We start from the raw sequence: 13,751 nt of genomic DNA, 5'->3' as shown, positions 1-13,751 counted from the left end.
TACATCCTGACAGGAATCCATGAATTACGTGTTCTGTGAAAATAAATGTATGGAGCTTCAAAGTTTATCAGACAGGTCAAAAATACAACAGAATAAATAAAAAATAACAATAAATAATACTGATACTGAAAACTTTAAAGTTTTTGTTTTTCTTTTAAGCTTTTTATTTTCCTTCTTTACCAACAATCAGTTGATAAAAGAAGTTCTTTCTTTCTTTATCACATTCACTTCATTTCTCTTCTGTCTTTCACTGGCTTATTTTAATTTTTCACCTCCAACACCGACGCTGTAGTTTAAAGATATTTTTAATATTTGCTGTGTCTCTTGGAATGAACAAAAATGATTTAATGCAGAAGGTCAAAAGAGGACAGAAATTAAAAGGGACAAATGTCTATTTGTGTGGGAACAGCAAAATGTGTTTGGGCAAATAAACTTTGTTCTATGAATATTAATTCTCATTAGAATACTTATATTTTGTTATACCACAGTGTGTATAAGGCGGGAGTCATCAGATGAACCTGGCTAATACTCAAAAATGAATCAAACAGTCAATGTTACAGTAAATTACAGCTACGTCTTAATCAGCACAGACTTTCTGCTGGAAAGGATTCACACACACACACGTCAACTATTGAGAGATTTAACGATTAGCACATGTTTGCAGTTTGCAAATTTACAATTTTACAGTCCAGTGAAAGAGAAAAAAAACAAGTTTCTTTACCTCAAAATGCTGTGAACATGTGAGGAAAGCACAGCACACAGCAGAGTGTGCAGGCAGCCTGCAGCCATCGTCCTCCTCCATGTGGAGGGACGATGGCTCACGGTCCAGATCTGTTGAAGCTGCTGGGAAAAGCTGCACTGTTGACTGTTTTGCATTTTTTGTTATTTGAGGAATCGAGTGTGTTTATCAGAGTTTACTTGCACGTGTGACGGCACATATTCGACAAAGATTTTAGTTTTATTTAAACCTTTAAATCTTGTGATTTTAAGATTCTGCTGCATAATTAACTTTTCCCTGAAAACAATGGTTTGTTTATGTGCTGTAGGAGTTCCAGTGCATTGTGGTGAAAAGAATGCAGTACTGGAAAGGACTGGATGAATTCAAGTGAGTCTGAAAGGGCTTGGAAAATAACACTGCATCTTAACCGAATATCATTCACGCTGTGAGAGCACAACTGTTTCTCTGACTGGTCTGATGTTTGTCTGTGTTTCTGTCAGATTTCATAGATGCAACTTTTATTTTTCTGTTTCAGACACATGTTTAATAAACACTGCATTTCTTCTGCTGCTACGTATATAATCATTTCCAGTATGGACACGTATCAGATTGATGGGGACATCCTTCATTGTCCGTATTGTATTTATTGCCGTATAGTGTTTGTATGCTGCCCTAACTGTGTTGGAAAGAGGTTTCAGTCTCAGTGAAAGCAGCACACCGGTACTTTTTCATTTGAACAACTTATTGCAACATCTGCAAATAAAAGTGTGGATACACATGTTTTTCCTGACGACTCTTTCATTTAAATTAGATGTTTACAGGGTTAAATACAGGAGATGAAAGTAAAGTGCCACCAAACATCCCTCTGCCCGTGTGTCTGAACATTTGTTGGAGTACAACCCACATCCCAGGCTGAACAGCATTAGTATCATTCCTTTTAAACAAGACAAAGGACAGTTACATCAGAGCCTGTGCATCGGTACGAGGCAGAACTGTGTTTATGACTTTACTTCAGGACAGATTATCTGTCCTATTCGTCAAAACTGCGGCTGCTGCCAGACAACGGAAACTGCAGGAGAGCTTCAGCTAAAGCCAAATTCCTATTAACGGAAGAGCTGGCGTTTATATTCAGCCTGAGCCCAGCATGGGTTCATATGTAGTCAGCTGCCATAGACTTACTAAATGACCAATTAGAGTAATGAGAAGCAGGCAGCGATGTTTATTTTCAGAGTTACGTGTCGCCAGGGTACACGTGAGTGTGAAAGCAAATGGACGAACGTGGAAAAAGTGAACGGCACAAATTCTGCTGAATTAAGCTCCTCTCAGAGCTCAGTGTCATCGAGCGCCACCGGAGAAAACGAGGAAGTGAAAATCCTCAAATGAAAGTTGCTGACTGGCCGAGTACAAGCTGCTCGGCTGCAGACAGGCCTGTACCAGAGGACACATTAATAACCCGGACTAATAAATACACAGGATTTTGCCAAGGTGACACAATGCTAGCTACTGGTTTCCCAGAACCAGCATTAAAAGATAAATGCTTACATTTATCTCGAGTGCCTTAAACAGCTTTTTGCCCAGAGAGTCCCACGTCAGATACCACATTCATACCATCATGGGCACATCACTCCTTTTACAGAGTGCAGCTTCTTCTCTGAGCCCGAATAAACACGAAATAAAAGCATCTGAAGACATTTAGGCATGTTTGGGAGGTCACTTACTTCATGGTCTCAAGTATTTCTGTGTTAGTGTTTAAATGAATTACAGCCATCAGATGGTAACAGGATGGGTCAGCATGGAGCGGAGACAAGTTGTAAATAATTACATCAGTTTAGTGCGATTTATGGCATCTCTCTGCCCCGTGGCTGGGCGGGGGAGGGGGGGGGGGGGGTTATTCTTACTGAATAACCCAAATTAGTTCTTTTTCTAGTAACAGAATCTGTGCTGTGGCTGCACAAACATCAAATTAAACTAACTGTTTTGTCAGTCTGTAAATACAGTATCATTTCCTTCTTTTATGTGAGTGTAACTTCATGACCTCCTGGACGTTGGCTGCTGCCAGGAACAGAAATCCAGTCTCACTGTACGTCTCCCTGGTAAACGGGATATAAATGCAGACGCTGGATGATGAACCTCAGGCAGTGACTGTAAAATAAATCCTCTGCATTGTGGAAATGAGCCCCACGTTTGAACAAACATGCTGTAAGACCAATTAGCTTTCACTGGGTATGTGTGACCTTTTAAAGACCGTAATTGAAACAGCGCCTCTCGCAAATGGTATCAATAAGCAGGCACATGTTTTGTTGCTGTTTATTTTTCACGAGGGTGAGCGCAGGAAGAAGAATTCAAATCGTTCTCGTATTCACACCACACAAGGACTCTGCGTTCTCCCTTCATCACCTCACACCTGCCTTCCTACAGCTGTCCACCAGATGTCTACGGACCTTCCCTCCTCCTCTCTTCACCTGACAGCCCCACCCATCCACACACCTGCTCCCACTTGTCATCAGCCCTGCAGTCACCTGAGCTCTCCCCACCTGCACCTCATCCTCCTCCTACATATACCAGTTCCCCTCAGATCATCTCCCTGTGTCCCTGTGTGTTTTGGGATAGTTTGTGGTTGTAAAGAAAGTCAGGCCTTCTTCTCTGTCCACACAACAAACGGTCGACTGAAAAAAAGCTGCATGTTTTTCCAATGAAGGAAAAGTCTGATATTCTACATTTACCGAGAACAACACTGAGTTTCTCCTACGCTGTTACACTGGGTGAACTTTTCCTCGTGTTAAAGGACACACCTGATCATGCAGAGATCTGTCCTGAGATTACATTCAAACGTGTACCAATCTGAGCAAGATGAGCCGACAGGCCCGCCTTGTATTTATGGGCGGTTTCAGGATGATTTGTGACGTCTGGATGGCTCCTCAAACATCCATCAGCTGCCCACTTTGACTCAAAGACAGAAAGTTGGACCCGCTCGTTTTCCGAGGAGGTTCGCATCATTACACGAGATGCCACACGGACCAGGACGCCAGATTCGACAGACTTATGTTCTCTGAGGAATTTCAGTTTGATGGCTCACTTCAAACATCTGAGCTCCACAAGTGCTGTCTGCAGGAGCAGACTCTTGTTATGGAGTGAAGGTGTATTACAGTCTATATTAGGCTGTCACTTTCCAGTCAAAAGTTCAATTACTGCTCAAACCAGCAGTAAGGAAAGTTGCTGTTGTTCTTTTCGCTGCCTGCCTGCCTCCACCTGCCTGGGCATTTATTTTTCTCTGATTTTGAACTTATCAGTTGTTCAGAGGATCGTTCTACATCCGGGGAATCTGTAGTTCCAACACTCTTCCTGTAACAGACTTTATCAAAGCCTGACTGATCCAGGACAGACCTGGAGGAAGGCTGTAAATGGTGATGAGTTTGAGGAAACACTTTTCTTTTATTTCTGTTTTACTGCTTATTCCAACAGGGACAATAAATAGTACATTTATTGCAGCAAAGCTAAAAGCTCCTGTTCGAAGGCCACCGGTGATGAGCAGCTGACGCTTTCATCTGCACTGAAAAGCAAATGAGCAGCTCAGCTTTCGAATTATTGTTTTACTTTGTTGTTGATCTTCTGTTGTTTTTGTGCATATTTGTACAAGTGTGTTACGTCAAATTTGTGAGTTTGCACCTGTGAGTTCACATCTGTCAAGTTACCGCCGAGCTCCAGGTTTCAAAGTTTGATAGTCATGAGATAATCTTCTAATTCCACCCAAGCAACTATGGTGACCTCATGTATCTGCCTGTTAAAAGGATTAAATGTGGTCATGTAGTCAGGCGGCTGTTTGAACACAGTATACCTGCCGCACATGTAAAACTAATCAGCATTTTAGTGCCATACTTGTCCCTTTAGATCAAAGTTATTACAGATCCTGATGCAATGTGACGGTTCATAAACAGCGACTGTTACCAGTCTGCTGAGAGCGAAGCTGACGTGAGGTCATTTCTTTCATGATCGGATGTGACTGATGTAGTCATTCTCAGAAATCTGCTCGCTGGAAGTTCTTCACATAAATTCTCTACTTTATGAGAAGTCAACGCGGAAATATGTGTGAGAGCGAGATGAGAAAGCGTTCAGGAGAAAAGGCTGCTCCGCTCCTCACACCCTGTTATTACAGCGGAGTTCTGTAGTGACTCCAAGACAGAAGAAAAGCGTAACACTGGTGGAGTAACCAGTACGAGAGGGAAGGTTTGGCAATGTCTTGATTTGATTCCGATTCCTGGCGTCACGGTTCGGCTCACAATCGATTATAGACTCAAAGTGATTCTCGGTTGAATGAACAGAAAGAGGCTCTCACTCCACTGAAACACAATGTGAAACACAATTAGCTGTTAAGTGACCAAGACGAAGGCGCAGCATGAGAACATGAGCCATAACAATATGTTATCATAGCACGGTTCATTGAAGGTTCTGAGGAATAAGATCGTGCATCATATCACATTTATTCCAAATGCCACGTGGAACAAATAGATGTTTCTTAACAGCTTGTTGAAAGAATTTAAACAGAAAAAAGATAGTTTTCTATAGCTCTGATGAAAATGATGAAATTTCTTTCCAAAGCTCAGATGGTTCTACACACGATGATCAAATGATCCACCACAAAAAAACCCAAACACACGTTTCTGGTGTCCGTCATCCTTCACACCTTTCACAGGTGCATCACCTTTTGTGTTCTCACACTCTTGAAATTCAGGCGATCGCACTGACGCTACAAGACGTGACCCAAAAATGTCGTACAGCTCAATTACTGACTGTTAGAAACATGCCATACATTCACTCCTCTGATCAGCAGATCAACACGCATGTTCACACACATACAACAAACATTTTCCCTGCTGCTACACTGTCGAGTTTGATGCCAGTTATTTTTATGAACACTGGAGTTTTCCACCTGCCTGAGGTGTTGGAATATTTTCCAGTCCAGCTACACAAACTCTGCTCTGTTCTTTTTTCCAACACCTTTAAAAATCAGTGCACACGTTAAATTTACAGTCGAACTTAATCCTCACTCGATGGCGTAGGAATCACACTGAGCATGAACGTGTAGGAAACACCTGCTTCTCAGGTTCGCAGCATGTTTTTGTAAATACCTGCTGTACTGTATTACTTCATTTGCAGTTCTACATTTTGAAATTAGTGATCTATCATTAGTGATTTGAAATAAGATCTATCTATCTGCCTTTTGCAATAAGATCATATTTCATCACTAGACTTGCTTCTTCTTTCTATCGCGCTCCACCAGATGAGATTGAATTCAGACGCAGATTTAAACATTAGGACCAACAGCAGAACTGGAGAATCGTGTGGTAAATTCTCTGCAAGTCTTTATTCCCAAACATGTTGTGAAAATGTTGATTTCCACACATTTTACAGCACCACCCGTCATTCATTACAGCTTGATCCCAAGAGTCCACACATGGGAAGAATTTTGGTTGAATAATTGCCTGTAATCATAATTTTCCTCAGTGCTAATTGACCCAAAAAATATCCAATAACCAATTTATCAAGATCAAGATCCAGTTTTTATGTGAAGATTAAGTAATTTACCCAGTGGGATCAACAGTGTGTCACTCAACCTGCAATATGTAGCTGGTTTAATAGAAAGAAATCATGATGTTATTGTTAAAGCAGCACAGACTGCCATCAAAGCTCGACGGCATCATAAAGCACGGAGTGGCGGGCATTAGAATGATAATCATCTATTCTGAACAAAGCTAACGTGCTAGTATGGTGTGAGTCAAATATCTCCCAGTCGGTGTCATCTGCCTTCAGGCGACGTGCAGTACACATGTATTTTTATGCTTTGTGAATCCATTCTTTACTCAAACCAAACACGTTCATTCAAACTAATATTATCCACATACCAAAATGTCAGTGACCAGCAGACATGACGACGTCTGTCACTGCCTGTAACACAGATTCGTTCGAGCAGAAGACGGAGACGAGAGGCGGGAATGTCTGAACCTGCAGGTGGTCTGAGGCCTCCTCACTATCTGCAGACTCAGATTTCTCCTTGGAAAAAACACCCATAAATTTCTGGTAGTGGGTTTAGCGTGCCAACCCCCCCCCCCCCCCCCCCCCAGTTTCATAGTGGTGGATTTATTCACAGCCCACAATCCCCTACGAGTGTGTTCTGAGCTGCAGTAATGAGTTTCCAGACTGTAAAACTTGGCTTCATACTCTACATTGACGTCATATTTCGCCCAGGATGTGTACTTGTAATAAAAAAAAAAATCAAATCAAGTAGAACCATTTGTCTTGATTTGTCCTGAACAGCCGTAAAACAAACTGAATCTTATTTATGTTGAACTTCAGCAGGATTCAGGGACAGACGCCGTGTGGACGACATGTAAACGTCAGGGAAGGAAAAACGCAGATGTGAAAAAACTTGCCGTGTTTTTTGCTGATTTCGGGGATTTGTGGCTCCAGGGCCTGAAAGTTTGGTTCAAACCCCCGCGACAGAAAATGCAGAGGAGAGCAGCAATCGGTCCGAGTCCTGGGAATTTCAACTTTCTGACATTTTGAGGATTTGATCTGACGACAGTGAGAAGCAACAGAACCGGGGCGATGTGACTAATGAGTTCAGTCTCTTCTCTGTCCAAGACAAATTGTTTAGAAAATCTCACATCAACAGGGCTGTCGAGTCGCACTGCAAAAATAATGTCAATGACCTTTTTTTTTTTTTCCAGTTAAAAGTTTCCAGAAAGGAATCAATTTGATACAAGTGTATGAGATAATGGAGACGAGGGTTAGTTGGTACGATTCCAATTCATTCATAACAACGCAAAATAATGATGAAGTGAAATTTGTCTACAGGCAAAAGTCCAGTTCAGCAATGATGGAGAATAAAATGTCTGATAATGAATATTTCATTGGGTTAAATGGACCCGTCAGGTGTTTTCCAGTCTTAATATTTTAATAGTTGTTCTGTTGAGGAAATTACTGTGTTACTAAAACGTTTAGTCTTGACTTACAACCCAGACCCACTGCAACTTCCTTTTCATCTTCTGCTGCTTTGTTGCGTGCTAAGATGTGACCGTGGAGTACATGGACAAATCTGAAAATTTCAAAATTAGACCCAAGTATAAAGTTATTGGAGCGAAGACGCTGTGTTTACTACGTAAAGTTGTCATCAGCGCGATGACCGTCATGGCAGTGGAGCATCGAGGTGCCGTGGCCTCGGCCTGCTCTTAACTCATCACACCACACCCTGTTATTCCCAGTCTCTCCAGGAGGTGTCATCAGTGTTCTCCTGCCACTTTCATACATCCGATCCCCACATTCACCTGCACACCTGCTTCACAAACACAGCCCCCAGTAAATACACCTGTCCGTTTCCACGTACTGCTTTCTGAACCGTGCCGTCAAATCATTACAGGTGGAGCTGATACAGCGGAGGCAGCAGTTCACCATGCAGGAAGTCTGAAGACTGGAGTCAGAGTTTGTGTCATTTCAGAATAAAGGAAATATCAAGTCTATAACTGTTCAGTCGTCACATTATATAAACCAGAGAAGGTTGACAGGAGGAGAAAGGAAGTCCTGCAGGAATATTTAGTCATTTATGAGCTGCAAGGCTTCATGTTGAAATATGTGTGGTCTGAGAACAGTGACATTCAAACCAGCAAAGCCTCTCTGATGATTCATTGTAGGAAATAAAGTCTTAATTAACTTAATCCCAACTTTGTTTTTCATTGAGAAAACCACAGCAGAACCGGGATGTTCAGTTCAAAACGTGCTGCACAGATGCTGTAAACCTCCTCCCAGCCACCAGGGTCCTGATGCGTCTCATCTCCTGACCAAAGAGTTGCTGAATGAAAGTCTAAACATACTTGACATAAGACAAACTGCAAGAATGTGACGTCCACGACGTCCCGTGTCTCAGGTCCATGGTGCCTGTCTTAGAGTAAGACTTTGGACAGTATGTAAGAGTTTCTATTCCCACTTATTTAAACATCATCCTGTAAAACAAAGATCTTTCTCATGACTCATCTTCTCTCATCGCAGCCAGAGACGGGACACAAGTCTTTTGAAATGTATGTCAGATTTTTAGATGCAGTGTTTCCACTTAAAAAGCAAAAATGGAAACCACGTCCTCTGTCCATCCCACTGATCCCCACTGACTTATCAGACCCCTGCACCCTCAGCAGCCCTGCAGTGATCTAAACGTTGCTCTCACACAGAGGCCTGGGACTGAATTTTGCTCCTTCACGTGGGACTGGTTTGGTTGTAGGACGGATGCTGCTCCTGACAGAATCACGCTAACCTCTCCGTCACGATAAAGTGATGACTCTCAGAGGGGTATTCCCAAATCACCAACCTCATATCAGTGCAGCGCCGAGGTCAAAGGTCAGAGCCACAGTGCCCACGCAGATGTTAATATGAGAAAAGAAGAAAAGGGGACTGCCACTGTTTTCAGCTGAGGCTGATGGGAACAGTTTGGTCTGTGGTTTTGTGATAAACACAGAGTCCGATTCAGCAACGTGGCGAAGGAGGAGAGGTTCCTCACCACACCCACACACACACACACACACACACACACACACACACACACACACACACACACACACACACACACACACCCAGTCAGGAATGTGGGGAATGCTGGGAAACAAAACCTTGAACTGAACTGGTGGCGTCACTGGAGGGAGCAGCACAGTGGAGGGAAACCTGTAGGTGAGATAACACATCACCATCGCGGTTTATCAGCTTTTCTGCCTTTTTGGGTTTTGTTTGGTGGAACGTCGACATTTTTCCGTCATGCGTACTTTCCTCCTGTGTACATTTTCCCATGACTGTATTTTAGTATTCCAGACTTGTGTTATTTTTATGCCCCGTTTTATTGCCAAAATCAGTTAAAGGATCACTTCAGCTCTGTGGCCTTTTTAGTTTGACTCATATAAGTTAAAAAATAAAAATGTAAAAATAGGTTTAAGGTCAGAGGTTTAAAAGGATGTTTTAAAGCCCTGCAGGTCACAGAGACTCCAAATGAAGACATTTTGATTCTATTTGATCTGTAAATCAAAATAAAATAAGTTTATTTTCAGTGGATCAGAGGATAATTCGATTTCCACTCTCTCCACCCATATTGTTCACCTATAAACAGGAGGCAGCCATGTCTTGTAGTGAGAAACAGTTCCTGTGTTTGACATGATAAAGTCATTAATCAAAGTCTTCTTCAAGGTATTTTTAGCCAAACTGATCTTTAAAGATTTACATCAGAATTTTCAAAATAACATTAATCAGTTTTAAAAAGGTGAAAAGTTTTTTTTTGTTATTTTCTGGATTCAGGAGTTTTTGTTTTTTGTGTTGTTGAAATTCTCTGCAGTCTGATGTGCTGATAAGTCTGCATGCCACATGTGAGTGTGTGAGTGTGTGTTACTCTTGTCTGTTGTTGTAAATTTGTTTGTCGTATGTTCTTATATGTGTCTGTTGTGTCATGATTTCCTCTCGTTCGTGCTGTTTCCTGCTTTGATGTTGTTTTGGCTGCGGTTCCCATTCGTTTCTTTAGATCAGAACATCAACCTGCCCGGAGACAGAAGATGATGTTAGATGATGTTAATTTAGGCTTTATGTAGACTTTTTTTTTCTGAGATGTTCCTTTACCAACAGTAATTAATATGATTACAAAAACACTACACACTCAGAATAAGCCTGAATTTAGTTTGTAGTGTTGACAGCTTTAAATCTCCAGCTGCCATTAGGGGTCAGCAGAGCTCTCTACAGGGCTTCACCATGTGCTGAGAGAGGGAGAGGGGGGTTGTCTGCGAGTCTGTGGTGGAGGGGCTGATGGGTAGTGGTGCACACGGTGATATCATTTTCCATCAGTTCCTCTAACTCCTCGCTGCTCCAACAGGCAGCAGCAGCAGCAGAACAGATGAGGTGAGGAGGCGGAGGAGGAGGAGGAGATTTTTCCACTACCACATTTCACCTCCGGGCGACCGCGTCTGGAAAGACAATATCTCTAAAAAAGAGGTCATCAGTCAGAGCGAGCAACATTCAGCCCAACGACAGAGCGCCAGTGATTCCTATCTGGAGAGCAGAGGAGGCAGCTTAGAACATGCACGTTTCAGCCGGCGGGGAGTAAAGCGTGCGTGCTGGTGGACGAGGTCACACACAGAAAATGCAAACTCTTTATCTAACGCTCCATTAGAGTCAAACAAGCCCCACGAACCTCCCCAGCTACATATAAACTACTCGCATGCTCCTGTGCTTTGGATCCGTGGGTTATTACATAAGCACAAATTGTTGATCAGTGATGAAATTGTCAGTGACGTCCAGACGTCAAAAAAAAACAAAAAAAACAGAACTTCATTTCCCTTAATGGATAAATGTTTCTTCTGGTTGTCAGGATGAACATTCAAATGCGTCACTGGTCTGCGGCTCTAAGAGCGAAGCTGCCAAACAGACGTCCCAGCATTCACAGCATCTGCTCGGACACAGCCTCACAGAGGAGCATGACTGCACCGGCTCAGGTTCAGACTATTTTCCATCATACGAACATCACGGTTTGACAGATGTTACATAACTGACAGGTGCTGAGAGCGTAGAGTTTGAAAAAAAAAGAAAAAAAATTCTGCCTACCAGCGCGTGTCAAGCTCACTAATTAATGTGTCATGTTTCATTTGTACAAAAACTGAAACTCTGACAACAGGATTCAGATATTTCTCTGAATTCAAATGATAAAGCTGATTCAACAAATCCCTTAGAAAGCACGTGTTCTGATTGGGGAGAACTCTGGTTCCCCTGAGGATCGCTCAGCCTCAGGCCCAGTAGAATCTGCACTAACCAGAGGAGCATCTGGGCCAAAAAAGGGGGACACCTGGTTAAACCAGAGGGGAACTTGTTCTGCTAAAGTGCCCCGACACTTTGAAATGAACGATGAAATGAAGTGTTAAAGGCCGCAGACAGCATCATCTGCTCAGGCCCAAAAAATGCCGCTGGCTCATCTGCACATTTCTCCATCCTGCAGTGGAAACTTGGAGCATCAGGCATAAACATGGGGAAAGTGTCTTAAAGTGCTATTCTTCAAAACCGCTTTCAATGCTCACAGTTTTATTTATTTATTTCTTTTTTGAAAAACATCCCTGAACCCAGGAGCTGTTCACAATGAGCTAACTCCACTATTTTCTCTTCAGATATTTTCCCCCTGAATCACTGCCACTAACATAAAGCTTAATAGCTGAGCACATGAGTGAGACGCACTAATCATCTATAAGCTGTAAACATCAGATCTGCTCCATGGAAACACCTCATCATCGGCGTGAGTTCATCTCCACTCGAGTGTGACTCATCTGTAGCTACCACTTACGAGGCAACGATCCCACCAAGACAGTTTAGATAATCAGAGAGGAAAAATGAAAAAAGCTCCACATCTGCAGCGCTGCGCTTTTTAAATCCTGCATCTGTACAGAGGATTCACCAGGTCAAAGCAAAGACGTTTTAAAACCACACACAATCAAATTTAATCAAACACTTTACAACACAACCAAAAAATAAATGATGTTTTCAGAATTCCTGAAAACAGGGAATTATATTTAAGACCTTTGTAAAATAATTTTTTAGCAGGATCTCCTGCTCCTGTCGGATAAAACAAGGAATTAAATGACGTCACTTTGGGCTTTTCCACTCCTTTCTGACACTTCATAGATTAAATAAATGATCTGCAGATTAATTGATAATAAACATGATCATCATCTGCTGCTCTGCTTTAATAGTGTGCAAAGGCCCAACAGTTTTCTGGAGGATGACGGTCGACAAGTTGATTCGAGACTAAACAAAAGCTTTTCCATATTTTCTTCACTTGTCGAGTCACAGAAACCCAAAGCAGCGACCACACGCTGGTAAATGATCTGAAAAACCAAAACAAGCGCCACAGAAAACGTAGTATGAGGCGTTTTTAATCAGGAACCTCCTGCGGTCTAATTGGAACAGGATGAGGGAGGCGGAACAGCCTTGTTCCCTCCGAGGGTCGAGCGTGTCAGCAGCTTTGAAGTTCCTCCCTGGATCTTCCAAAGAACACAGACTATGATAGGATCTGTGATGGTGGCAAAACTCAAAACATATCTGAGCGTGGATGAAATGTTTTGGGACATTTTTTCTGTTCTAACTTCAGACGACTGAAGGTCATTAGGAGGAAACCTGATACTGCTGAGAGGAAATTTGATTAAAGACACTTTAAAGGACCAAAGCAAAGGACAGTGGATTCTGTGCAGCACACATCACACTTGATATGTGATCGATATCGATCAAAGATCGCAGGCAGCCTGTGTTTAACACCAGTAGGACCCTCAGTGCTCACGATCCTACAAATTAAAACCACATTTTGCATAAAACCTGTTGTTTCCCGTTGCAAACCGAGTCTTTGTTTCTTAGCTCGGAGGATTTCCTCACGACTTTACCAAAGAGAATAAACACGATAAAAACTGTTTTCCCCATCGGCGTTTCCACCATGTGCAGAAGCTTCAGCTCAGTTTGTTGTGGAACAGAGACGAACTCGTCCTCCTCCACTCGTTTACAGAAACCATCTCAAACTCTGCTGATCAATGATCTGTTACTCGTCTCTAACAGAGCGTGTGCTGGTTTCAGATCTCAGATCAGTTTCTATCAGATCAGACAGCACCTGTGATTTCACAGTAAAAGCCCCCCACTGTCTTCATATCAAAATGCCTTTGTTGTAAAACACGTGCAGGAAGTGGTGACGCATCAGCAGCAGCTTCAGTCAATTGATTCTGTCAATCAATCAAAATCAAGCTAATCGACTGCTGTGGCCCTGAAATTCATTTAGAGATTAACTGTGATTTATTTATTTACCATTTATTCACAATTTAAAGCAAGAATAGGGAAACAGAATTTTGAACTGACACATTTAATGAAATGCATTAATTTCACTGTAAGTTTATTAATGAATATTTTAAATTCAGGTTTAATGTAATAATTAATGCTGTGAAACTGTTTATTAATTATATGATTCGGCTCCAGTTTCTCAGCTCTGATCAGA

This window comes from Toxotes jaculatrix, chromosome 19 (assembly GCF_017976425.1).
Source record: "Toxotes jaculatrix isolate fToxJac2 chromosome 19, fToxJac2.pri, whole genome shotgun sequence".
NCBI lineage: Eukaryota > Metazoa > Chordata > Actinopteri > Toxotidae > Toxotes > Toxotes jaculatrix.
The sequence above is the reverse complement of the archived record's forward strand: the minus strand, read 5'-3'. Positions refer to the sequence as shown.